This window comes from Rhinolophus sinicus, chromosome 11 (assembly GCF_057876585.1).
Source record: "Rhinolophus sinicus isolate RSI-liver-muscle chromosome 11, RSI-T2T, whole genome shotgun sequence".
In the NCBI taxonomy this organism is placed as follows: Eukaryota; Metazoa; Chordata; class Mammalia; order Chiroptera; family Rhinolophidae; genus Rhinolophus; species Rhinolophus sinicus.
This window is the reverse complement of record NC_142511.1, coordinates 17,179,385-17,206,551: the sequence shown is the minus strand read 5'-3', so window position 1 is coordinate 17,206,551 and position 27,167 is coordinate 17,179,385. Positions and strand designations below refer to the sequence as shown.

Here is a 27,167-nt window from a genome sequence, read left to right as displayed (position 1 = left end):
TGTCACTCACTGAGCCCTCACTACGTGCCCTCCATGCTAACGTTGTGTGTCCCTTCTACTCCACACACAACCTGTGAACAGGCTCAGAGCAGGTTCTGCTTCACAGAGGAAAATAAGGCAGAGAGGCCAGGTCACTTGCCCCAGCTTATACCTGGATGTCCAATTGTGTTATTAATCTCTCCACCTCCTGCCTCCTGCCAGTGTGGCATAAAGCTCAGCCGGAGCAGGTTTGGAAACCTCATCCAGGCAGAATGACCTCCACCCACCGCCAGGGGCTGAACTGGCAGGCCCTGTGTTCCCTCCGGGGTCTCCCAGGCCTCTCACTGAGCCCTCCTGTGGTGGCGTGGAGAGGTCAGTGAGACGCATCTCCTGCTGCTTCCATGCATCCTGGGGGTGGCAGCCCAGGTGGCAACAGCCCAGGCAGCAGCCTCCTCAGAACTGCCCCCCTTGAAGCTTCCTGTGTGTGTCTGCAATGGAGCTGAACTTCAGTAAAAAGCAAAGCAGGCCCTGGAGCCCACAGTGTCCCCTGTCTCCCCTGCACTAAACTTGCCCCTACCCCCATCCCCCCACGAGCTTGGGGCAATCTGCCTGAGGGCAGGAGCTCGACCCCATTCCTCTTTGTTTCTCCATCACTCAGAACAGTGCCTGTCCCTCAACAGATACTTGACAAGCGACTGACAGATGATGGAATGACTGACGAAACCCACCAGCTGCAATGACAAACAGAAGCCAGGGTGGCAGGAGTTTGTTGGGCTGTTGGAGAGGGGTCTAGATGGCTCCCCAGGGCTGCCCCGTGGGAGCTGAGGTTGGGGGGGGGCACAGGCAGGCTGGACGCAAGGACCCTGCAAAGGACTCCAGAAAGCAGAGGTTCACACCGGAACTAGAGAGGCCAATGGGCTGGCCAGGACTGCTGCGGTCAGGTGGTCCAAGGCTGCCTGGCCACACACCAGGCCTGTGTCATTGGCTGTCAGAGCTGCTAACGGGCTTCTGCCCCACACTGCCTCCTCTGCCATCACTGATACGAGACTCCTCCACAGCAAGAGGCTGTGGGATAACGGAAACTGTCTGCACTGGGAGTTACAGACCTGGCTTGGAACAACCCTCTTTCTGCTTGCTGTGTTTTCCCTCTTGGTGGTTGACCTTGGGACTGTCCCCTCATCTATGGGTTGTTTCCTCAAAGCTCTGCTTGCATCTGTCAAATGGAGAGCATATCTTCCTTCTAGGATTGTGTAGATGCAAGAGCCTAGAACTTGCATAGAACCTGGACCCCAATCCCACCCCGGCACAGTTGAAAGTGCTAACTCTGCCAAGATGCCACATCCCTGAGGTGTCTCCTCAAGGGCAGACTGTCCACACTCCAGCTCAGAGCACTGAGCCTCTCCAGGCCTGGACCCTGGGCTTCTACCTCCAAATTCTGCACCTCCATCTTGCCCACCCTCCCACACACAGAAGCTGGCTTCCCTGTGGAGCAGTCCCTGACACAGAAAAGGAAATAATTAGCATAGTCACCAATTTAATTCTCTCTACTCCCTTCTCTGTGGAAATAATTTGCCAGCGCCCAGAGTCAGCCAGGCCAGGGGGCTGGGGAGGCTCAGGGAATTGTGGAATCTCCAGCTAATTAAGTGGAAGATGCTCTGGGGAAACAGGTTTTTTGTGTTCCTGCTGCTCTGAACACATCACATTAAACACAGAAGCAGCCTCTGGAAACTGTGGAGAAGGCATGGAGGGATGTGGGTGACAAAGATGATTAGAGGGTTGGAAAATGAGATGGATGTGAGATTAAAGGTGAAGGCAATTGAAGTATTTAGCCTGAAGGAGACAAAGGAATGAGGGGCCAGCAACTTAATCATCCCTTCCTGTGTTGGAAAGCGAGTGTTCCCCCTGGGTCCTCCCTTCCCCTAAGCCTGTGTTCTCTTGTCCTCCTTCCCTTTATCTGATCCACCTGTTTGTTCTACTTGTCAATTCATTTTGACCTTTACTGAACACCCACTCTGTGCCAGACACTTTGCCAGATTCTAGAGATAAAAAGCCAAGAGTCTCTGCCTTGTAGGTTGAGTGGAAGAAATGGGCCCATAACCCCGAACTACCCAGGCTAGAGGACTAGAGGACGATAGGTCCTGTCTAAGGTATCAGAGGCAGGGAGAACCGAGACATCCGTTGCTCTGGGAGCTCAGGCGCCAAGTGGGGCGCTCAGCCCTGTCTGGGCTTCAGGGAAAGTTTCCCGCAGGAGATGGTGCCCAAGTGGAATCTTGAAGAATGAATCAGGTGGCGACAGGTGGGAAGGGCATTCCAGGCAGCGGGAGCAGCCCAAGCAAAGGCCCAAGACAAAATGCAGAGTGTACATAAGGCACTACAAACTGTTGGGCTCTACTGGAGCAAATAGTAGAGACCAATGGGGTGTGGGGTATGGCCAGAGGGCCAGGCAGGACCCAGATCCCAAGGGCCTGGACTCGGGGGTAGGGAATGTGGGCTTCATCCAGAAACAGGGCTTTCCCAGAGTGTTCAGAATGAACAGGTAAGTTACTTGCAGTGTTCATAGGTATTCCCCCCAAATAAAAGGTGTACCGTGGTCAAATAAGTTGGGTAACATTTGTAAAAGGGGGCATTTGGCAATATCTGGAGATATTTTTGGTTGTCCTAATTTGGGGCTCGGGTGCTACTGGCATCTAATGGGTCAAGGCCTGGGCTGCTGCTTATCAGCCTACAAAGCACAGGGCGGCCCCTGCCCAAGCCTCACCAGATCGTGCATCTCTGCACTGTCATGGTCTGTTCGCCAGCTGGTCTTCCCACTGGACTGTGCACATCTGAATGGCCGGGTTCAGGCAGTCAGTATTTGGAGGAGGGAGGAAGAAAAAATATGGGAGAAGAGGACTTTCTGGCAAGATTGGGGAGAAGGGCTTGCTTTGGGTAAAATCTGCTTCATGGGGAGTACCCCTGCCAGCAGGGTTGGTGGGTGATTCCAGAAGGTCTTTCCATTCTAGCAGCTCCCACCTGCTGTGGCTGGGGGTGTGGGAATTAGACCTAGCCCTGAGAAGCTGGCCAGATCAGAGCCAGGGACCTACTCTGGGCTAGGCCCTGGGTGGGTGCTGGGACGAGCATTCCCTCTGGCCAGGTTCTTCTTCCTTGTTTTATTTTTCTTTATAGGATCTTTTAACATACCTATTTTTAAATTTATTTGCCTGTCTCTTCTCCTCACTCCCCCTCCTGCCTCAGAATGTCAGCCCCATAAGGCAGGGCCTTTCATTTGTATTGTTTACTGCTTTAATCCCAGGGCCTGGCACATAGTATGTGCTTAGTTAAAATGTGTTGAGGCGACGAATGTCTGAACCCCCTTGCTATACAGCTCTGAATGCCCAGGTGCTGGGGCCAAAGTCCACCGCACGTGGTCCCTTTTCCTCAGCACCAGCAGGAATGGGGGAAGTCCCCTCCTAAACCATGCAGCATTTTTCATTGTCTATAGTGAGAATCCCAAAGCTGCCTTACGGGGAAGATGCAGGAACTTTACACGCACACCCTGATTTTCCCTGAAAAATCAGCGATGATGGACTAACCATTAGGGGCTGGAGGAGGGAGCAGGACAGGGTGATGCAAAAGGCCAAGCAACCTGGCAGCCGAATGAAGCTGTGGCCGGCTGACAGGGCAATGACACGAACAAAAGGCCTCGCTGCCTCTGGTCACGTTGCCAAGCATTGTGACATATGGGTAATTGCATCTGAGCTCGGAGCTGTGGGCTTGCAGCCCACAGGCTGGCTGGGCTTCAGTCACTGCCGGCTGCCTGAGGAAGCCCATTCATTACAGCGAGGGGCCAACAGGGCACTCCCCAATTACACACAGGAAGCGAGGACCAAAGCGGGGCAAGCAAGTGCCTACTGGTCCCCTTGGAAACAAATGCAAGAAAATAAAAATCTGTGGGTAGAAGCAGGTGTCCAGGTTTAGCCAGGGTTGCCAGGGATTTTTTTGTTAATGGGGAGAAGGTGTCTGTGTACCCCCAAAGCTGCAGCCCACAGGGTTCATATTAAGCGTGGGCTCATGGCCTGGGTTATGGGTAGAGCAAGGCTGTTAGAAACCTGGGTTCAAATGCCAGCTTCCCTTCTAAGCTGGGGGCTCCAGGCTGCAGAGCCCAAAGGCACTGTCCTGAGCTTTGCAGCCTCGGGAAAATCATCCATAAAAAGTGTATGTGAGTGAACGGAGGGCTTATCTGTTCTGCTAACCTAATGGGGCTGCTGGGAGAACCAAAAAGATGGGGAAAGTGGAAGAGGCTTGAGAACCGTAAATAAAGCATGGAGTACAGGAAGGCATGAGGGGTGCAGCTGAGCTCCCCCCCAGGGGGCTGTCCCTAGGAAACAACAGCAAACCACCTGGGGGTGACCTTTAATTACCTGTGTAACCAGGGTCACTTGATGGCACAGCCCTCATCTGCGGGAGCTACCTTTTCAGACCTCAGGATGGTTCCTAGAAGCCTGATTAAGGTTCCTTCATGAACAGCCCCATGGAGGCCCAGAGACGCGTAGTTCATAGGGTTATTCTGAATGATTTCTTTAGGCAGATACATTTATAGTCAGCCCATAATCATATGGCGTTTTCCATTTTTCAAAACTCATACAAATGTAGTCCTTAAACAACCCCAGAAGATAGGCATTATCATGCTCATGTTATAGGGCATAATTTTAGAGGCTCAGAGAGGTTGGGTGAGTTTTCCAGTCACACAGCCAGTTTGTATCAGAAATAGTCTTTGAGTCCAGGCCTCAGATTGCAGGTTAGATTGGTACCCACTCTGTAGACACAGCTGTCTCTCCTTCCAGAGTCCCTCTCTTTTTTAGGGTCTTTGGGTTGGGGCCCACTTTCGTTGTTTGCGTTGCTTTACCACCTTCCCTGACAAATCTAAACAGAACTCTTTCTGAAGAGGACCGCCTGGAATACAGCATTCTGCTGGGGAAAAGCGAATGTTCCAAGAGCAGAGCCTAGGCGACTTCCTCAGTGGTGCTATTCCATTGGGGAACTGGGCACGGAAGGGCACCTTACGTGGTGTGGACCACGCCTGCCCAGAGGACCTGCAATCCCACGTAAGGCGGACACAACTGTTCCACAGCTATAGTCGCCTGAGACGGTGGTTTCGGCACATCTCCTAGATATGAGACGAGGGACACTCTCTCCTTAAAATAAGTGCAGTTCACTTACCTCCCTGTGGAGAGCCTGTGTCTGGATTCTGAATCCTGAGGAAAAAAACAGGGACGAGAACTTTAGTTTAAGTGCTCTCTGATTTTTAAATAATACTTTGCATATTACCAATCAAGTCACATCCATTACCACATTTCATCCTTGCAACAGTCCTGTGAGAGTCATGATAACCCTGTGAGGTATTAGTATTCCCATTTTAAAGATGGGGGAAACGGAGGCTTAAAAGTGCACAGATGATTTGTCCACGGTCACAAGGCTGATATATAGTAGAGATGGAACATAGACCTGGTTCTTCTAGCTACACGTTCAGGACTTCACATATGGCAACATCTTTTACTTTCTATTTAGAACTTAACATCTTTTACTTTTCTATTAGAACTATTTAGAACTTTCTATTAAGAACTTAATTAGCAGTAAATTCAAAGGTTGATTAAAGCTTCTAATGGGAATCCTTCTAACATGATTACTTAACTCTTCTCCAAGAATCACAAAATCAGGCTAACAACATCTAATCAACCCTCACCACAAATATCACATCCAACATCATAGCAGGTGTTGTGTGAAGACGGAGACTCACCAGGCATCGCTCAAGGTTAGGTGTGTGGGCACTTCCTGGGACTGCGTCTTTTAGAGATTCCAGGCCCAGCTAGTGTTGCTTCAACAAGCACTCACACAGCAGCACCAGGCTGCAGCCCAGAGGAATTTAAGAATAAGTGTAAATCATAGTCCCCACTTTCAAGGAGTTTACAATTTGGTAGGAAGGTGAGATTTATTACGAAATCTTTGAAGTCAGGCATTAAGTGCCTATCTGTTTGGTATCCAGTCCAAGGCTTCATGAGGATGTAGGCCTTGAGAAAGGGTAGGACTTGGAGGGGGAGGAAGGAGAAAGGGTCCCCATTTGGTGGAGGATGAAGTGGCAGCAGCCGGCAGTGTGTAGGGATGTGGGGTTCCCAGCATCAGCCCCTCTGCACTCCCTGCACTCTGGGCCTCCGGCACACAGACCTGGGCCCTGGCATAGCCAGGTTTTAATGCATCTCTGAGCCTTTATACCTGCTATAACCTCTTCTGGAAAGAACCTCCCTTGCTTGCTTCCTTGTTCCCCTATTTCTTATGCCCCATTTACCTGTTCACACCTGTCAGTTCAATCTTACTTCTGCTGTGTGATGGAGTCTGACCCCTGCAGTGCTTTTCCTTCCTCCCTGTGGCACTGATCATGTGCCACGATGGTGTGGGCATAAGCCTGGGTTCTCTACCACATCATGACCCTCGAGAACAGGGACTCCCTCCTGTTAATTTTTGCACAGTCATTTGTTGAACAGATACAAAAGAAAGATGGAAATGCAGACTGACTGAATGAATGAATCTGCAAAAACAGAGTCCTACTACAGGGACATATGGGCTGACACTAAAACCAGAGGCACCCTGGGCCAATAGATGTACAATGCCTATAAATCTGAGCAGAAATAATGATTCTTTGATGAATGAATGATTGATGGATTAACTGAAACACACACACACAGGGTACCAAAAAATGTATACACATTTTAAGAAAGGAAAAAACTGTATTAAAATTACACTGAGGTTAGGGTGGCTGGATGGCTCAGTTGGTTAGAGCGCGAGCTCTGAACAACAAGGTCTCCAGTTCAATTCCCGCATGAGATGGTGGGCTGCGCCCCCTGCAATGAAAGATTGAAAACGGCGACTGGACTTGGAGCTGAGCTGCACCCTCCACGACTAGATTGAAAGACAATGATTTGGAGCTGATGGGCCCTAAAAAACACACTGTTCTCCAATATTCCCCAATAAAATTTTTTAAAAATTGCACTGATGGTAACCACTTTGAACACCTCTTGTAATAATTGCAGAAGTCAAACGTGACTTGTATTCAACTTCTATTAGCAGTATATATTGAGTATTACAATTTTAATAGTTTTTTTCCTTTCTTAAAATGTATATGCATTTTTTTTGGCACCCTCTGTGTATTATGATGAAATGCACCATCACTCTTCAGCTAACTTGGTTGATGTTTTTGTTTTAACCGTATTTCCTTAAAGTCAGTGAGGCTGAGGCCTGAAGGACCACTAGGGGTTAAACAACCAGGGGAAGCTGAAAAGCACACAGAGCAGCCGCAGAAGTCCTGCAGGTAAGAGCGGGGGAGGGCTTGAGGTGAGGGTGCAGCAACAGCCAGCAGGTGCTGATGGTGGATTAGCAGGCAACAGTGAACACTCTGCACCTTCCAAGTCAGGATAAACCCAAAGATGTGAGGGGAGGACTTGGCGCCAGGAAAGCTCCGGGAAGGAGAGCCAGTGGGTGTGAGAGAAGGGATGTGTGTGTAGGGGTGAGTACCTCTCATCTCTGAAGATGACCTGGTTTTGGGGGCCTCGGGTGCTTGCAACGGCATTAGGGACCCACGGTGACACCAGTGAGGGCAGAGCAGGTGTGAGTGACCATGGAGCACGCGCAGCAAAGAGCTGTAAGAATGCCACACAGAGACATGGCGTCAAATAGATGAGATTCCCAGCTCGCCTATGAGAAAGAGAAGAGCAGAGCCACATCCTCTGTCTGAGGATGCTGTTGGGGACCCAAGCCCTCTCCTTACTCTTGATTCCTCTCCTTGGCCTCTAAAGCCAGCACCTCCTCTTCACCTCCCAGCTTCCCAGCTTCTCTGCTTCCCCAGCTCAGTTGCTGGATCCACCTCCGGGCCGGGCCTGGCCAGCTCTGAGCCAGGCAGTGCAGAGGCTGCAGCCTCCATTGCCAACCAGGGCCAGTGCCTGCTGCCAATGACCTGCCCAGTCCTGGGCGAGCGGCCGCATGTCCTACCTCGCCTCACGGGTGCTGGCCCAGGTCACAGGACAGCTCCTGCCTTAATCCACTCTCAGGCTGCGCTCAGCCACTGGAGCAGATCTATATCTGTCTCTCACGTGCCTTATATTATCCCAAGGAAGCATCAGAAAACAAACCCAAAAGGTGGGGGGAGTTATTCCCAGGTAGTCTGGGAGGAAAGGGGGTGCAGGGAGGATAGGTAAACTGCCAAATTACTCAGCACCGTAGCGGTAGAAGTGGGATTCAAACCTGAATTAGATTCTAAGGCCCTTGCTTTCCCTACTGTTTTATAGCATTTCTCTGTACACAGGTGAGCTCACTCCCCAGTCCTCTTGCCCTGCAAGCTTGTCTGTTCCCACCCCTCGCCCTGATGGCATCCTCTGGTTGTGATTGCCAGAGACCATGATGCAACATTATTTATTTCTCCACTCAATAAATACTTATTGAGTAACCCATATATGCCAGGCACTATGCTGGGCCATTGTATGATTTTCTGGCTGCCTGAATTTGTCCATAGCTGGGCCCGCTGGCCTCCAAGGACATCGGCTGCCAGAGCTTGCTCTGTCACCAAAGCACCGCGGTGGAGCTCTCTGTGGCCAGCTCAGACCAACCCCAGTGGCACAGCTGGGCCCCTCTCCATCTCCTCTGTGCATTCATGGCCCACTCTGGCCTTGCTTTTTGACCTTTCTTGCCAGACCCGTCTGGCAAATGCAGTCTGGCGTGGTCACATTTGAGCCTGTTCCGATTATGGTAACTAAGCTAGTCACTGCTATCATCAAACTTAGGTGGTCAAAAGATGAGCAAGAATTGAAACAGCCACTAGATCCATTTGATTCTTGATAAACAACATGGTGAATGTAGAGATTAAACAAGAACAGTTTTTTTTTGGCGGGGAGACGAGCTGTCAATAATCACACTCTCCTCACTGAGTGGTGGGGGTCCTGGAGGGGTGCCATGGAGGTACAAGACCCTGAGACTTGGAGGGGTAAAATGACCAACCTGAGTTTATACAAAGTTATTGCCCTGCTTCTGTTTGTAAAAGTAACACACATTCATTTGGAAAATTAGAAAGTTCCAAAAAGTATAAACAAAAGAGAAAATAAAGAAAAAGGGAAGAAAGTTGGAAAATACCACAAGTATAAAGAAAAGAACAAAAACACTGTGTGATACCATTGCCGAGAGATGACAACCACTGTTAACATTCTGTGTGTTTACCTCTAGATTTTTCCTATGCACATATGTGGATTTATTCTATACATATTATTTTGTATCTATCTTTTATCTCTTAACGTTGATACCACTCCCCCCTTGACACTGTTTAATGAAAACATCATTTTAATTGGCTGCATAGTATTCCATTATGTGGGTGTGCCATAATTATTTGACTTACACTCTTAGCAATGTGGGTTGTTCCCTACCTCTCCCCAAGCTGGTCCTATATACATAATACTGATATGGGCATATTTGTACATAAATATTTGGGCACATATCTGATTTGTTCCTTGGACTGAATTCTAAGGGACACCATGTAACAAAGCACCTTGGCACGGTCTGTCTCTCTCTGCCCACAAAGGAGGGATGAGGGGCACTAGTTACCACTAGGCTTCCCGAGCAGGGGCTTTGGGGGTACCCAAAGGGGAGATGCTGAAGCAGGAGGCATGGGCACTGTCGTGCGGGGTGTCATGTGGGGTCTCTGGTCCTGCTCCCCACATAAGAACGCAAGATATGGTGAGGCCAAAAAAGGAACAGCCACGGAGCCATAGATAGGGGAGTCATCTCGCTACAGTCTCGCTGGCGGCTGGGTTGGAGACACAGGAAGCAGGAGCCACAGAATCCGCAATCCACACTCCATTACACTCTGTGCTTGCTAGCTGCAATCCGTGCTTGCTAGCTCAGCCATCATCTTCTTGCTAGCCCCTGTTTTTCCTGCTAGCGTAGCCATGGCAGTTATATTAGTGGCCAATGGCTCACTGGTTACAGCTGACGGCCAACTAGCCACAGCTGATGGCCATCCAATCACAGTTGATGGCCATTTACTACCTGAGCCAGCACCTTTCCACGTGAGGCCGAGAGCCTGGAAACTGCACTCCTGGCTCTGTCCCCACAGGCACCCCAAAGATTCACTTCTCTTACAGTTTTTCTTTGAAGGACCCTTGTCATGCAGGGAGGCCTGCGGGGTCTCTGCTCCCGCTCCCCATACAAGAACGCAGGATATAGTGAGGCCAAAAAGGAACACCCACGGAGCCATAGGTAGGGGAGTCATACCACTATATTCTCTCTGGCGGCACTATACTCTCACTGGAGGCTGGATCCACACTGTCCTCAAACCACCATCCACGCTTGCCAGCCCAGCCGCCACCTTCTTGCTAGCCCCCATTCTTCCTCTCTCTTCTTCTCTCTTCTCTCGCTGGTGTAGCCACAGCAGTTATATTAGTGGCCAATGGCTCACTGGTTACAGCTGACGGCCAACTAGCCACAGCTGATGGCCATGCAATCACAGTCGATGGCCATTTACTACCTGAGCCAGCACCTGTCTATGTGAGGCCGAGAGCCTGGAAACTACTTTCTGAGGCTCTGCCCCCACAACCCTGCTTTATTATCAGAACTCTTTAGTTCAGAAATCTGCTGAAACCAGCTCAAACAACTAAAAGAAATGGAGAGAAGAATGTCACGCCGGAACGTAGCCAGTCCTCAGAGAGGGTCTGGAGAGAGGAATACTCTCTGGTCTTCTCTCCTTTCCCTCCTCCTCCCCGCACGGTGCCGGTGCCAGTGGGGCACTGGGTCTCAAACTCGAGAGTGCATCAGAATAGAATCATCTGCAGGGCTCATTACAACACCGGCTGCTGGGAAGCCATTCCCCAAGCGTCTGACTGAGCAGGTTTGAGGCAGGACTGAGAATTCGCATTTCTAATGCATTCCCAGGTGAGGCAGATGCCGCTGGTCCAGGGAACCACTGCTGGATACAACATGGCCACTGGGGGCAGGGCAGACACCCTTCATGATGGCTACCACACCCTGGTTTCCCAGTGAATCCTACTGTCTCCTTGTGACCCTGCCTGCTGGCACCAAAGCCAGGATGCTACTACTTCCTGTCAGAAAGAGAGCTCCGGGCAAGAGGCTTAGGCCCCCAGGAGCATGAGGACGCTAAGGCCTTTCCTTGAGGTTCTCTCTCCCTCAGAGCCTTTTTCTGAGAACCTCAGTCAATTTTCAGGCAGTTCTCTCACAGCCAAACTTTCTTTCCTCTGGCCTGACACTTGGATGCTGAGCAGTGGTTAAGGAGGGTCTCCCCCTCTCAGGCCCCTCACTCTGAAGGGCTACTCTGTTCCCAGTACCCATCAAGCAGGGATTGCTGAGGAAGTCGGGGTGGCCAGAGCCCTCCACAGGATATGGCCACTGGTGAGGCAGGGCCCAGCCCCAGGCGTCGGGTTGCTTGCAGGCTCACCAGAAAGTGCCTCCAAGAGGCAGCCAACAGTGGGAGTTTTTGTCCACTGTGAAGCCTCAGAGGAGCTCCCACTCTGGTGATGACAAGAAAGTGACTTCGTGAGAGGTCCTATAAGATTATAAAAGAAGAAGAACCAACATTTACTGTGTTTCTACTTGTGCCTTTTGTTAATCATCTGATTAATCCTCCCTAAAAACGTATGAATGCCGAGATGGGTACTCCTATGCCCATAATACAGATGAAGAAATCGAGGCACAGAAAGCCTAGGTTACTTGCTCAAGCTCACACAAGTTCTTAACCACTACTCTATAGTTGGTCTTGGGAAAAGCCAGAAAACCAAAAAAGGGCAGACGGGAGGAAATAATACATATATTCTTTTTCTCGATCATTATATTAACACTCTAAGGAAGGCAGTGTTTATCCCCATTTCATAGGTGAGGAGACTGAGGCTTAGTTAAAAAGCTTCCCAAGGTCACACAACTGGTAAGTGCTGCCCCAGCCATGGAGCCCAGGCTGGTCAGCCCCCAAACCTCTAAGTCCCCTCTCTCTACCACTCCGCTTCCCAGAGGTGATTAAATGCAACTGGAGAAGTGGGCAGGCTTCAGCATAGGTGGCATCTGAACTAAACAGTCAAGTAAGAGTTCAATGAACAGAGACAGAAGGGCTATGTGCTTGCATGAACAAAATGATGGGGCTTACAAATGCAAGACCTATCTGTCAATAGAGGAATAGCACATAAGGGCACACTCTTTTAACGACAACTAACTGGGCAATAAAATAGCACATCTGAATATTTTGACATGCAAAAGCAATTACAAAATAAATATACATGGAAAACTCAGAATATAAAACTATACACACTAAGGTTCTAATTTAGCATCAACCTGGGAGAAAACACACCATCTTGTTAACTGGGCTTTTCAGGACAGGAGTCTTATGAATAATTATTTTCTTATTTTGTACTTTCCTGCCTGTATTTTTCAAACACAATGATCTTGTGTAAGTTTTACAACCATTAAAGAAATCTCACTTGTTCACAAAGATGCAAGGGCATAACTTCTTTCCTGACACCATTACTGGGAAGAGAATGAAACGCCTTATCCCTTTCTGACCCTCTTCCTCTTGCCTTCCTACTTCACAAGTCAATTTTCCAAAACTTTTCACCTGTAATCTCTTGATGTTTAATTTGCTTGTTCGAAAACAATTTTTGTGAGGGTGGGAGAGATGGCGTTCAATGGACTCTGCTTTAAAGACCTCAGGGAGAGCTAATTTAGCCACACCTGGAACACACACACACACACACACACACACACACACACACACACACACACACACACAGCCCTAGTCGTCTCAGAGCTTTATCTAATCAAACTGAGGTGTAGTTTCCCCTTAAATCCTCAGCAGACTTCTGCACACGTCACCCTTAAGGCTCATCTTGCTCTCTGTGCCTCCCTCTGCCCTTAAATCGTTGCCTGCAGAGAAGGCAGATCCTCAAACTCAAGTGAAATTCCTGTGATCTTGACAAGCTTTTAAAAATCAAACGAACCTGGAACTTAGTGATATATAATGATAAAGTTGACACCATTTGTTTTTCCTTTTATGATTTCATTTTCATAAATGTCTATTTGTATTTGGAGGAGCTTGACACATATGCTAAGTGTTATAAAAAAAAAATTCTGGAGCACAGTAAAAGGAAATCACGTAGAATGGCCACCAAAGAATGAAACAAACAAAAAAGTAGCTTCAATTTGAAAACTACTCCGTGGGTTGACTTAAAAAAGAATTCAAACATTTTCCCCCCTATATTTGAAAAGTACCTGTCCTCCTCCCCTTGCATAATTTTTAAAAAGGTCTTGGTTTCCATTTCCAAAATACGTTTTATATTTTTAAGGGTGACACATACCAAGTAACCAGAAACTGGCCTTGACTTGGAGAACCTCCCAGTTCTCATAAACATGCAATCACTAGTTCCTTTCAGGATGATGAATGCTATTGATTGGCTCAGATCAGCTTGTGACCCAGCAGTGGTATTAGACATTGGCTATAAAACATCTCCTTATGAATTTTTCATTGGCTTGAGTGTCTGGAGAGCTGGGCAGCTGCTCACTCTCCCTCCTCCTCTCTGTGTCTCAGGGCTGATGATGCCACTCTGCAGAGCCACATTATTGGATCAGAGCGATTAGCTTTACGGCCTGATTCTCTGGGTCTAATCCAATTTCTTTTCCAGGTACAGCGGGCTTACGAGGAGTCATGTGCTTTTTGTTTTGCGATGGCATCAGAGGATTACTAGTAGATGCGGTAAACTGAAGTCATTTCCCATGAACCATATTCCTCATGATACTAAGACAATGCGTCACTCTGCACTTGCATTCCCAAGCATTTTTCAGGAGAAAGAGTGCTTTCAGCAGCTCAAGTAAAAGCTGACAAAGAGACAAAGTCTCGAGGAGCACTGTGTCAGCCACTCGGATATCTTAGCTCATGATTCTCATAATACCCCCGAGAGCGGCAACCTCATTCCCCCTTTTCCCCAGGTAGAAACTGAGTGTCTGAGAAGTTTGCTAACTTGTTAGAATTCATTACTGAGGATGTATCAAGCTCCTACTGAAGTAAGTGGTAAGGCAAAACCCCAGGACTTTAGACTTGATCAGGTGACCTGAGCAAAGCCAAGAGTCACCTTCTTTTAAGAGAACAGGGAAAGCTTCACTCAGAACGAACCCGTCCCCTGCCACCTCTCCATTAGTGCTTATATTCTGCATGAAAAATTCAAATTCTTATGTCTAGAAATAGTTTTTCTCATTAACATTTGTATCCAGGTGAAACTGAGTTAAAGTAAACTCCAAGCACCAATTGTGGGGGAGAAAATAAATACCATAAGGTCAGCAGTAACTGAGGGTTGAAGATTTAGCTGCATCTACATATCAGCCTTCTCTCGCGCGGGTGGCCCTTCCCTGGTCCTGCTTCCTCTGTAAAACACGCAGACTATGAGAAACCCCAAACACAGGGAGTGAGAGCTCTGAATCCTTATACTATGGTTGACTAAAGCCACATGTTTTGTTGTACACCTAAAGGAGAAAGAAAAAATAAACAAAGGAATCAGGAAATGCCACATTGTAGACGAAAGCAAGACTTCTTCCTGGTTGCAGTCTTTGCTAAGGGAATCTAGATTCTACTCCGGAACAGTGGCCAATTTGAACAAAGTGTATCATTCATCTCATTCACAGCAACCTGCATACCTGAGCCATGAGCCAATAACTGCCAGAAACAATGGTGCCAACAAGAAATCTTACTTTGTATCCATCTCCGGAGTACTTAATTATCACCATAGCACAACTACACCACCTGCTCTTGACTCTTTGACATACATTATTAGGTAAGACTGAAGATCAGAAACACACACACACCTAGCGAGCCCCTTCTCCAGAGGCCATTTGAGATAATTATGCTGAGATGCCTAAGAAGACTACATTGTTTTTGCTCCTGGACATTAGGCCTTTGCCCATATCCACCCTTGATTTTATACACTAAAATTCCCAAGTGACCCCAGAGAAATTCCAAAGGTTTGTTACCAGAGCCAGATTGAACAGAAAAGTCATGTTGTAGATTCTTCAAAACTCATTAACCTGGCACCTTCATTAGGATGGTCAATGATTTTTCTAGATAGCAACTGTTAGCATACCCATTTCATGGATATTAAAAACTTGTCGTATGACCAGATTCTTTGCCACTCTTTGGTGATTATCTCATACCAATTTCAGTTTTCAAGCCCCCAGCACTTGCCTAAAAATTGATATTTATTGGTAGAATTTCAATCAAAGATGTATAAAGTATTGCATTAAATTGAAGGACAGTCATTCTGGAATATCAAAAGGGAAAGGAACTCCCAATAGTTCTCTAAATTACTGCCTAGACCCACAGTTTTATCTCAGCACACATGTCTTGCTTCCCATTGTTTTATCCTGAGGAAATAACAGCCCTTGGTAGAATATTATAAAGTCAATGCCTCACAACCATGCTCTCCTGAAGCTTTGGAAGCCTTATTTCCCTGTTGCTTTAGACTTTCCTCAGTGGAGTACACAAACTAATAGTGCCCCCTGACAGAGTTCACTAGACAAGACCACAGCCCTGAATGTCTTTCAACTCAGAAGGGATCTTAGAGATTCCTTCGTCTAACCCCAGTATTAAAAATGAAGGGGCCCTTAAGAAAGGGGTCTGATATCAGGTTGTATAATATTAATACAAACAAGGATAAAGTTCAACCAACTTCTTTGGAACTACAACTGTGATGATGGGGGCTAAATGGCAGGAGAGGATCTTGGAGTCACGTGGTCTTTCAGGGGCACAGTCCCTGGTCTCATGACAAAGATGACACAAGCTGACAGCATTTGGGGAGGCTGTTTATAGCCGCCCCGCGGTTGGGGGTGAATGAGTGGGTGAGCATTTCCTTCCTCCTGTTCCAGAAAGGTGAGTGGCCCAGCTTAGCCTGGTCTTGAGACAGCCCTTCACATGGATATAATAGATTGTAAGCATTTATTTATTTTTTCATTTTGGTGGAAAATGTTTTTCCTAACCAGTGGCGTGATCATGACACAGACGCATAGTTCCGCTTACATCTCAGAAATAGTGGTGGAAAAACAAAAAAACAAGCAATACAGAAACTTTCTTCAGGCTTTCAGGAGGGGTAGCTAGCTCCCTCCACAGTCAGTGAATAGAGTTCAGGGTCCTTTTTGGAATGTTATTCTTCCGTAAACTCTCCACATCCACTGCAGTCAGGAGGGGATGTCACTGGCCCACAGGAAGGTGGTCCTCATGCTTTTGCTGCCTTCAAATGTGCCCTACAGGTTGAAGACTGCCTTCTCTTCCCCACTTGGACTCAAGAAAACCATCCTTGTAATTCAGTTTAGGGACACCCCTCACTATTCCAGCATGGAAGCCATCGGTAGCTCACCCCACCATTAAGCAGAGACCTTACTCGCCCCCAGACTCATCCCTTAACTGGATCCCAGTGCCTGGCACAGGACAGGGGCCAGTGACGTCCGTGAATCAAGTTCACTACTTCTGGCTCTGCTCTTTGTGTGGTACTTTGCTGCTTTGTATGTAGTGTCTCCTAACTAGCTGCCTCTTGCTACCCCTTATACTTACATCTTCTTCTGCATCTTCTTCTACAAACTCCAGTCCATGCTGCTGCTTTAGGAGCTCATCAGCCACCACGTGGTGACTTGGACATCGGACACAGAATGTACCACAGGGCGCTATGAGACAGATAGACGCCAAACTGACGTGGTGTGTAGTTTGAAAACATTGGGCAAACTATTCAATTAATAGTGGGGCGTCTACAAAGCAACGGCTATTTCCTCTCTCCTCCATCCCTTTCCCACCAAATTTCTTGAGAGAGTAACTGTATCTACTCCTTTTGTCTTGTACCTGTCCATTTAAATCTGATTTCAGTTCCCCCAATCCTTCCATACATTAGCAAACTCTGAAGCATTCACTTGAACTGCCAGATGTCATGGCTTTTCTTGAATCGTGTTCTCACTAATCTTCTTAGTGAATTGGATGCAGCTGTTAACTAGCCTTTGGAAAATGTTTTTCCCTCATCTTTGGAGTGACTGGAATCCAGTGTGCCTCTCAGCTCTGGCTGGCTGACGTCGTCTCCCATGTTGGCTCCTCTTGTGCCTCACATAAAACACAGGTGTGTCCCAAGATTTGTCCTCCAGTCAGTTTCTCTTGCTTTTCTAGACCTCCTCTTTGGTTACGTGAGTACTCCTACTGTTTCAACTAGCACCTCTACGCAGATGCTCCCAGACCTTTAACCCTAGCCCAATGTAGCTACAGAGTTCTAATTTCATGTTTTCAACCATCTGCTGGATTGTGTCATTTAGATACCCCTCCTACTCTTCCAAATGCATCAGTTTAAAAGTGTCTATTCATCCTCTCCCCAAAACAGCCCCACCTCCTAACTTCCCTATTCCTAAGACTTGTGAAAGAAAACATTTAAATAAGTACAAAACAGAATATTCTTCACACTTTGCAAGTTTGAATTTGTGGTCAACATTTAAAAATATAAAGATAGCAAATAAAAATTTAAAGTTCAAAAAAAAAAAAAAAGACTGAATAATCTTTCACTCCTCCACCTCTCTCAACCCTTTATTGAAGTGACATTCATTAAATGCCTACTATATGCCAGACTCTGGAGATTTACTATGAAAAAAACAAAGGGGAGGGAGGGAGGGAGAGAGATCTTACCCCTGAGACCTTACAAGAGGACAGAAAAGCATTCATTCATTTGATGAGTGTTTACTGAATACCTACGAAAAGCCAGGTACTGATCTGGGTGCCGAAGTCCTCCGGTCCCACCTCTGCAGTGTTTCTCAAGCCTGCTCCAGACTAGGTCAGGTCTGGTAGTGAGCTGGTAGATCATTTCCAGATCAATATTTTTTAAATGGGGAGGATCAGCTTCTTGCCTTTAGTATTTTATTATTTTTTTCACTAGTAATTACCATGTTAGCTATTGGTATAACATAGATACTTTTAAGCAGTATTGTCTATCCTAAATCATCATGTCTAATTTTTTCTTTTTATATTAAAATTTTGTTTGTTCCCTTACCTTTCCATCCTCTGTCTCTCCACACTTCAACTCAGCCTGTGTGCCGCTATCAGACAAATATGCAACACAGCCCTAAGGTGGCTTCTTTATTTTGAAATGTTTGAAGGCTCAACAAATATGATCTAAACTCTGCAATTAGGAATTCAAGACCCCCATCCTGAGACCTCAGCTCCAATCTCTCCTGGTCTTATCTCTCACTCCCGTTTCATGCATCCCTGTCCTCCAGCCAAACAGGACTACTCATATTCACGAACATGTCCTATGTTTTCCTTTCTTACCTGAAGTCATGCCCTCCACTTGGAATGCCATCTGGTTTATCAGTATTCACTGAAAACCTTCCTTCTTCTTCCAAGGGTCAGCCTAATTGCTTTATCATTATAAAGGTGTGTGCCTTATTTTCCCTGATAGCTTGCACAGATGGTCATGACTGAGTTCTAATCATATTTACGGTAAATGCTCCATATACGACTTGCAAAGGGGGTCTTCTCATTACTGATGCTATACGTTTAGTATTTACGAAATACGTATTACTAGAAACAATGTTCTAGTAGTTTCACATGTGTACATTATTTCTTTCCAACACGATTATAAAGTCTTCAAGAGAGGTTTCTCCCTTTCCTTTTGTTTTCTACATAGTTTTCTACAGAACTACAAATACAGGAGGAGTGCAAATGTTAACATAACAAATAAGTCACAAGTCATGCTTTTTCATAAGAAAACACAGTATTATATTAAAATTCATAGACATTCTGCAGTCTAAGATTAATGTCATGTTTGGACACTAGGGAAATAAAAACAATTGCAGCTAGTTTATTAATGTCCATGACATTCTTTAGCTATTTTTCTCTTATGTATTCTAAATAATTATTGCTGCTGTAAGAAATCTATCACTTTTTATGTACTTATTTTGTAACTGACCCTCACTGAATGCCACTATTAGTCCTTTTTAAAAAAATTATCTTAATTTTTCCTAGTAGGTAATCATAATCTATAAAGATAATTTGTCTCCACTTTAAAATAGTTCTATCATCAGTTTAGACAAAGCCTTAAGCAAATTTTGTATGATTGTTCTCACTTAATAATGAAGAAGTGAACTAATTGCCAGCAAATAAATGTCAAAACAATATATAGTTAAACCAGGGACTGGAAAATAATTGCCACAGGCCAAATCCAGCCCACCACCTGTTTTTGTATGGCCTGTGAGCCAAGAATGATCTACATTGTTAAATGGTTAAAAATCAAAAGAAGGGGCCGGCCCGGTGGCTCAGGTGATTGTAGCTCCATGCTCCTAACTCCTAAGGCTGCCGGTTCGATTCCCACATGGGCCAGTGGGCTCTCAACCACAAGGTTGCCAGTTCAATTCCTCAAGTTCCACAAGGGATGGTGGGCTCCCTGCAACTAAGATTGAACATAGCACCTTGAGCTGAGCTGCTGCTGAGCTCCCGGATGGCTCAGTTGGTTGGAGAGTGTCCTCTCAACCACAAGGTTGCTGGTTTGACTCCAGCAAGGGATGGTGGGCTGTACCCCCTACAACTAGCAACGGCAATTGGACCTGGAGCTGAGCTGTGCCCTCCACAACTAAGACTGAAAGGACAACAACTTGAAGCTGAACAGCACCCTCCACAACTAAGACTGAAAGGACAACAACTTGACTTGGAAAAAAGTCCTGGAAGTACACACTGTTCCTGAATAAAGTCCTGTTCCCCTTCCCCAATTAAAAAAAAAAAAGAAGAATCCTATTGTGTGACACATGAAGATGGTATGAAATTCAAATTTTAGTGTTCATACATAAAGTTTTATTGGCACACAGCCATGCTATAAATAAAATAAAATAAGTTATATCATGTCTTTCTTTTTCTTATCTTATTGCATTGGTTGGAACTTCCAGAACAATATTGAAAGAATGAAAACAATGGGCCTTTTGCTTTTCGTAGCTTTTTCTCTACAAATAATAATTACTTTAGCTATTTGTTTAAATTAAATATTTTTATTTTAAGACGTATTTGTCTATCCTAAATCACTGCATCTAACCTTCTTTTTTTATATTAAAATTGTATTTGTGTTCTTATCTGCTTGCTCTCTCAGACTGAGCTATAAAACCTAAGTGAAGTGGAGATTTGGCAACTGTTCAGTGATATGAACAATTACAGACAGCCACATCAGATAAATTATGAATCATTTGGCCTATCTTTTTGATAGAATTTTCAAGAGAATTGATGAACATGCATTAGCCTTTGTATCTTTTAGACATGGACTCTCTGGAATAAAGGTGAAAAAATATAAAAATGCTAGTGAATTCTTCTATTCATTCATTCATTCATTCATTCATTCAACAAATATTTATTGAGTGCTGCTATGTGCCAGACACTATTCCAGTGCTGGGCTATAGGAACAGATAATAAAAACTCCTGTTCTCATAGGCCTTTTATTCTAGAGAAGGTAAACAGTAAGATAACAAATAGGTGAGCAAGATAGTTTCAAATATTCATAAGTGCTATAAAGATAATACAATAAGGTGACATTTTAGAAAGTGACTGACTGATAGAGGTGGGTTATTTCAGCCAAGATGGTTAGAGAAGACTTCTCCATGGAATGATACTTGACCAGAGACCTAAGTGACAAGAATGAGCCAGCTATGTAAATATGACAGAGAGAGCACTGCAGGCAGAGGAAATAGTAAATGCAAAGGTCCTAAGGTGAGAATGACCGTGGTGTTTTGCAAGAACAGAGAGAAGGCTGAAGAGTAATAAATGGAAGGAGAACAATAGGACAGGAATTTGGAGTGACAGGAGGACCAGATGATGGTGAAGAGTCTGGATTACATGTACTCATGGAAATCACTCTTAAGGATGAGAATAAGAACACATTTGCGAAGAGGAAATGTTTACACTTAGAAGATTTACAATGTAAATTATAAACACATAAACTTAACCCAAATCTTAAACAGGAAATAAGCCTACAGAAGGCAAGCAAGTGCTCTACTACATTCTATTCCACATCAACACTTGCATTTACTTGGGTTTTGCTGCCCTGAGTGGCAGTGAAGATCTTGGAATAACATGCACTCCTGGGAGCAAAATTTTCTTACACAACAGATTGCGAGCCAAGATCTTTTTGGCAGTTTAGGCAGAGAGACACATCATCTCAATCAATTAGCCGTGGGCTTTCTAAAGCTGAGGAATCATATCATCTATACTAGTTGCAACATTCATGGAAAGTTAAACAAAACCACATGACTTAGTTCCTTTCTTTGTATTCTTATTTGGAGAGAAAAACCAGCAAATGAAACACTTTCAGTCCCCACCAAAGTTATCCAAAAATAAGTATGTAACAAATGAGTCTGGGTGACTCAGGGTGGTCACTCTCCATGTGTCTTGATTTAGACTGTAGGGCTATTTTGGGTTTGTCATAACTGGCTGGTTGTTGTGGTCTCAGACCAGACCCAGTACACTGGTCAAAGTAGTGCTCTGTTACAGCACAGAAGCTTGTGGCAAAACAAAAAACACAAAAAACCCTGGCAATTTTCTGTCCCTTTGTGAAAGAAGAACATTGAATCCCACTTGGGGCCAGACCCTGCTGCAACAGCCTCCAAAGGGCTGCTCAAGCTTTTGTTATGTTGGAGTTTTAAATTTTCATATAGTGATCGTGTTTTTTGGAAAGAGCAGATCATCAATGAGATCTTGGGTCCTAATGGTTTTTCTGGTGATTAGAATCAGAAAGAAGCAGGGGCATCACTAGGAGGTCATAACTAGGAGGTCATCTACATGATTAGGAGGTCATCACTTGTAATGCAAGCAAAGCACTTAGCACAGAGCCTGGAATAGAGTAACCCCTTAATAAACGTCAGCTGGTTATTTCTGTGTTTTACATTTATATGGTTCCCCAACAGGATTCTTTGCAAGTCCCTGGAGCAGCTCTCAAAGACCAGGCCACAGAATTAGGCCAGTCCATTTTCACTGGGCTCCAGCAAACTGAGAAAAAACTTGAAAGTTATCATTTATCACTTCTTGTTGATTGCCTTTACTCTGAAATTTGTCTTTCCTACCAGATTTTTCTTAACATTTACATGGCCTTTCTTTTAGTAAAGTATGTTGTTAGTATATGGGAGTGGTTCTTATTTTAAATGTCCTTACTTGGCAAATTAAATGGTGGCATCTCAATGTCAATTGCCCCAATTTTTTGAGAATTTACTGAGCACGGAACCCTAAATCTGGGAACCCCTAGTCTGGATGTTTACAGCCTCTAGTTGTCTGACTTCTCTGGTCCCTACTATATAGTATTTGGGATAGATAAATGCTCACTCTGTTGCCTCTTCACCAACTTATATCTTCTTCTATTCAATATCTTATAACTGAGAGCTGGAACTCTGCAAGGGAGGGAGGGGTGTGCTAAGGAACACATATTAGCTATTAATAGTAAAATTACTAGCATTTACATTAGTATTGCAGAGGGACAGAAAATAAGGCCACATAAAATATATACATTTTTACTATAAGTATGAAAGATCAGGAGGTTTTCCTAATAAGCATATCAACTTGTGAATCATTTGTTTTGTAATAATATGAATATATATTAAATATTAAATGCATCTGTTCCCCTTTTTTTTGCTGTCTTCAGTTTGCAAGTATAAAACATTCCTCTTAAGAAATATTTAAAACCACAAAAGATCCCTGAATAGCTAAAGAAATCCTGAGAAAAAAGAACAAGGCCAGAGGTATCACACTCCCTGACTTCAAATTATACTACAAAGATACAATAATCAAAACAGCATGGTATTGGCAGAAAAATGCACACAGATCAATGGAACAGAATGGATAATCCAGAAATAAACCCACACATATATATGAGCAACTGATTTTCAACAAAGGAGCCAAAAACATACAATGGAAAAAGGAAAGCCTCTTCACTAAATGGTGTTGGGAAAATTGGAAAGACACACACAAAAGAATGAAAGTAGACTGCTATCTGAGCCCATCACAAAAATTATCTCAAAATGAATAAAAGAGTTGAATGTAAGATCTGAAACAATAAAATACACAGAACAAAACATAGGAACTAAACTTATGGAACTTGGTCATAGAGGAGTTTTTGTGAACTTGATCCCAAAGGCAAGGGAAATAAATGAAAAAAATAAATCATTGGGACTACATCAAACTAAAAAGCTTCTACACAGCAAAAGAAACCATCAACAAAAGAAAAAGGCAACCAACCAAAAGGGAGAAGATATTTGTAAATGATACTTCTGATAAGGGGCTAATATCCAAAATCTATAAAGAATTCATACAACTCAACAACAAAACAAACAAACAATCTAATTTAAAAATGGGCAGAAGACCTGAAAGGACACTTTTACAAAGACATACAAATGGTCAACAGATACATGAAAAGATGTTCAACTTCACTAGGGAATGCAAATCATAAGGGAAATGCAAATCAAACCCACAATGAGATACCACTTCACATCTGTTAGAATGGCTACCATCAATAGGACAAGAAATAACAAGCCAAGTTGGAGAAGATGTGGAGAAAAGGGAACCCTCGTACACTGCTGGTGGGAATGTAAATTCATGCAGCCTCTATGGAAAACAGTATGCAGGTTCCTCAAAAATTTAAGAACAGAACTGTCATATGATCCAGCAATCCCTCTTCTAGGTATCTACTTGAAAATTTTGAAAACACTTGTTTTTAAAGACATTTGTACCCCTATTTTATTGCAGCATTACTCACAATTAGCCAAGACATGGAAAAAAACCTAAGTGTCCACTGACCAAAATGATTGTATAAAGCGGATGTGGTACCTATACGAGTATGCAAAGGAATACTACTCAGCTGTAAAAAATGATAAAATACTGCCATTTGCAACAACTTGGATGGCTCTTAAGAGGATTATGCTAAGTGAAATAAGTCAGACGGAAAAGGACAGGAACCATATGATTTCACTCATATGTGAGACATAAAACAGAAAGCAACAAACAAACAAAACATACAAACTCACAGACATAGACATATAGTGGTTACCAGAGGGGAAGGGGTGTTGGGGGGAGAATGAAGAGGGTAAAAGGGGTCAAATATATGGTGTCAGAAGGAGACTAGTCTTTGGATGGTGAACACACAATGGAGTACACAGATGCTGTGTTATAAAATTATATACCTGAAACTTATATAATGTTATTAACCAATATTATCCCAATAAATTAAAAAAAAGAATATTAGTATCACAGGGCAAATGTAGATTTTCTATAATTAAATAGGATTATGTTCCATGATACAGCTTATAAATAAGCAAACTGGCTTCTTTTTATCCTAGCAGGACATCCTGGCTAGAGTACAGAACTCTGAGATGCAGGTCTTGTGTTCATCTAAGTCACTGACTTACTATTGTATCACACTGGAGAAATTGCTTAAGCTGCATCTACTCCATTTTTATAAATTTGAGATTTTAAAATTTGTCACTAGTGGCCCATTGTCAAGGGTGCTGATGAAAACAGATTACAAACAATGGCTTTATCTACTGGGAGGGTAGTTATCTGTGTATGCGAAGGTCATATAACTACCATACTCTATCTGCAATAAATAATTAATAGCATAAGGAAAGAATAAAAATGTGGATTAATAACTTTGTAATGACATTAATAACACCTACCATTTTCCTGCATTTATTAGGTCCCAGGCGTTATTTGAAGTGTGTGCTTTAGTCTTTTTAGGAAGGCACTATTACTACCTTCAACTTACAGTTCAGGAAATTGGGCCTTTGGGGATAATCCCCCATGAGTAACAAGGGTCAGGCGGGGAGGCCTCTTGGGGGACAGGTGGCCACCTGTTCCCACAAAGCCGCACTGACTCCCCTGGACTTTCTCTGCGTTGAGCAGGAGAGTGAGTCATGCATTTTCCCCCTCCAACACCTAATAAGGCAGTATTTTCCTTTTTATTCCTCTAGTTCAGGGGTGTCCAAACTTTTTTCAACGTTTTTTACCAAAGGCCATTTGTGGTAAAATACACAACAGCCAGGCCACTCACTCGAGGTAACGTACATATTGCCTCACCTAGTTTATTTAAGTAAACTATATTTTTGGAATTTGCTGCGGGTCAATTAACAACGGATTGCGAGCCACAGTCGGCCCACGGGCCGCAATTTGGACACCCCTGCTCTAGTTCCTTATACAAATCATTCTTAATTTCCCTTTGTCTTTTGTCATTTGACTTTCATTTCCTGTTTGGGGTTTTCTGCTTTTATCACTCCGAACCTTTCGTACTGCCCTGACTCATTCCTCTTCTTGGTGGATTTGACCGAAGTTCCAGTTTTGGTGCCTTTTCCTTCATGTTTCAGTTCCTTACAGTCTATGTTTTACAAGTGAAGTTACCTTTTATGGTTTCCATCCCTTTTTTTCCACTGAAGGTTTTCTAATTTTTCTATATTCTTTATATATATATATATATACTTATCTTAAAGGGACTTCCTTTGGAAGCCTCTTCAAAAAGAATTATCTGATTTAAATACTGTAATGTATTAGAACATTTTACTGAAGAGGATTACAAATGCCTATAAGTTTTATTTTTATAAAGAAAGGATAAACACTGACAGAAAGAACAGGGATGGAGGGATGTGTCATCTTGCTGAGATGCAGGGAGCGAGACAGAGAGGGAGAGCTTGATGGCCTCTACTCATGGTCTTCTAGTTGGAGAATTCTGGACTGTTTGTGTGATTTCAGTACCTAGAATAATAGAACTCAGAAAAAGAAATTATCATCACAACACGAAGTATGTTGTTAGGTAATTTTTGTTTTCTTGAGAAACAGGGACATTATTCTACCCAGTGTGCTTTTGATCCTTATCATTGGGAATCTAGGTTCTAAGTGGTTTGATGAACTGGCTGTGGCTGCGTAGTATATGGAAGCAAATCCTGGATGGGGAGCAGGAGACTGGGTCCAGTCCTGATTAGATAACTAGCTGTAGAACCCTGGCAAGTAGTCTGTCTTCTCCGAGTCTGTTTGCTCACTAGTGCAATGAGTTGACAGGATTAGGTGACCTACCACTAAGGTCTTTTCATACTTTACAATTAGTACAACCCGTATTTTCCTTTTCCTATTAAAAGTTGGAAAATTCTCATCATTAAAAGAAAGCACTCTGGGATAAGGAAGACTACCAGTAACTACAGCCTTTCCATAGTTAGATCTTGGTAAATAATACTGCCCAGTTCCCCTATATTTGAGTATCAGCTATTTTTGAGAGAATGGTAAAATTCTGTTGTAATGTTCCCTCATGATTGTGATTTATCTGACTCAAATACCTTATTTAGAGGTTATCTGAACTACACTCACAGAAAGTAATGCACTTGGGTTTACGCTGTTGTTGTTTAACAGTTTTACAGCTTAACCTGAAATATTAAATGCCAAAAACCTACCTTTGAAAGCACATGCAACTTGAAAACAGCTTTTGTGGATGAAGAGATTATGTAGATATTATGCAGACTGTTCAGAAGAAACTAAGTGCCTGAGGAAAACTCTGACGCCAGCATTTAGAAAGCTACTTTGCTTTCTAAAAGACACATAGTTACGGAAGAAGACCTGAGAGCCTGTATTTCCAGAGAATGAGTCTGACAGGACTTTCAAGTTGGAGGGGCCTTATCATTTAACCTTCCACCAGCATGGGCATTCCCTCCCGACATTCCTGCCATTGGGTCACCCATCCTCTGCTTTTACAGGTCTTGTGACAGGGAGCTTACTACTCGCAATATAGATCATTCCATTGAAAGACAGCTTCGCTCATTGGCAAATTCTTCTGCAAATACTCCTTTGGCTACGTTTGATTGGAAGCCACTCTTAGCCACAAATGGCAGCATATGCTTCTTTGTTGTAGGTCTACCCCTTCCACGTGTGGCGTCAAGGGCAAGAGTATACACAGAGGACCACATGCTATACGTCTAAATAGTTGTAAATCAAGCTAACAAACTGTTAAGGAAAGCATGTTCTATATTTCTACCTTGACAACTACACCTTCATAACACCTGTAGTGATAGAATTGTGTCCCCCCCTCAAATTCCTATGTTGAAGCCGTAACCCCCAGTATGACTACACTTGAAGACAGGGCCTTGAAGGAGGCAATCTAAATAAAGTCAAAAGA

The 27,167-nt window shown here is 44.2% G+C and overlaps 1 long non-coding RNA gene across 1 annotated transcript in view; it reads right to left on the bottom strand.

The window, feature by feature from the left end:
- Positions 1-689: 689 nt before the first annotated feature.
- Positions 690-27,167, bottom strand: part of LOC141569358 (uncharacterized) — a 49,823-nt gene continuing 23,345 nt past the window's right edge. Inside the window, exons 3-4 of the long non-coding RNA XR_012492900.2 lie at positions 7,525-7,649; positions 690-5,213 (exon numbers count right to left, since the gene is read on the bottom strand). This is a non-coding gene — a long non-coding RNA (uncharacterized LOC141569358). The remainder of the gene's footprint in view (positions 5,214-7,524; positions 7,650-27,167) is intronic.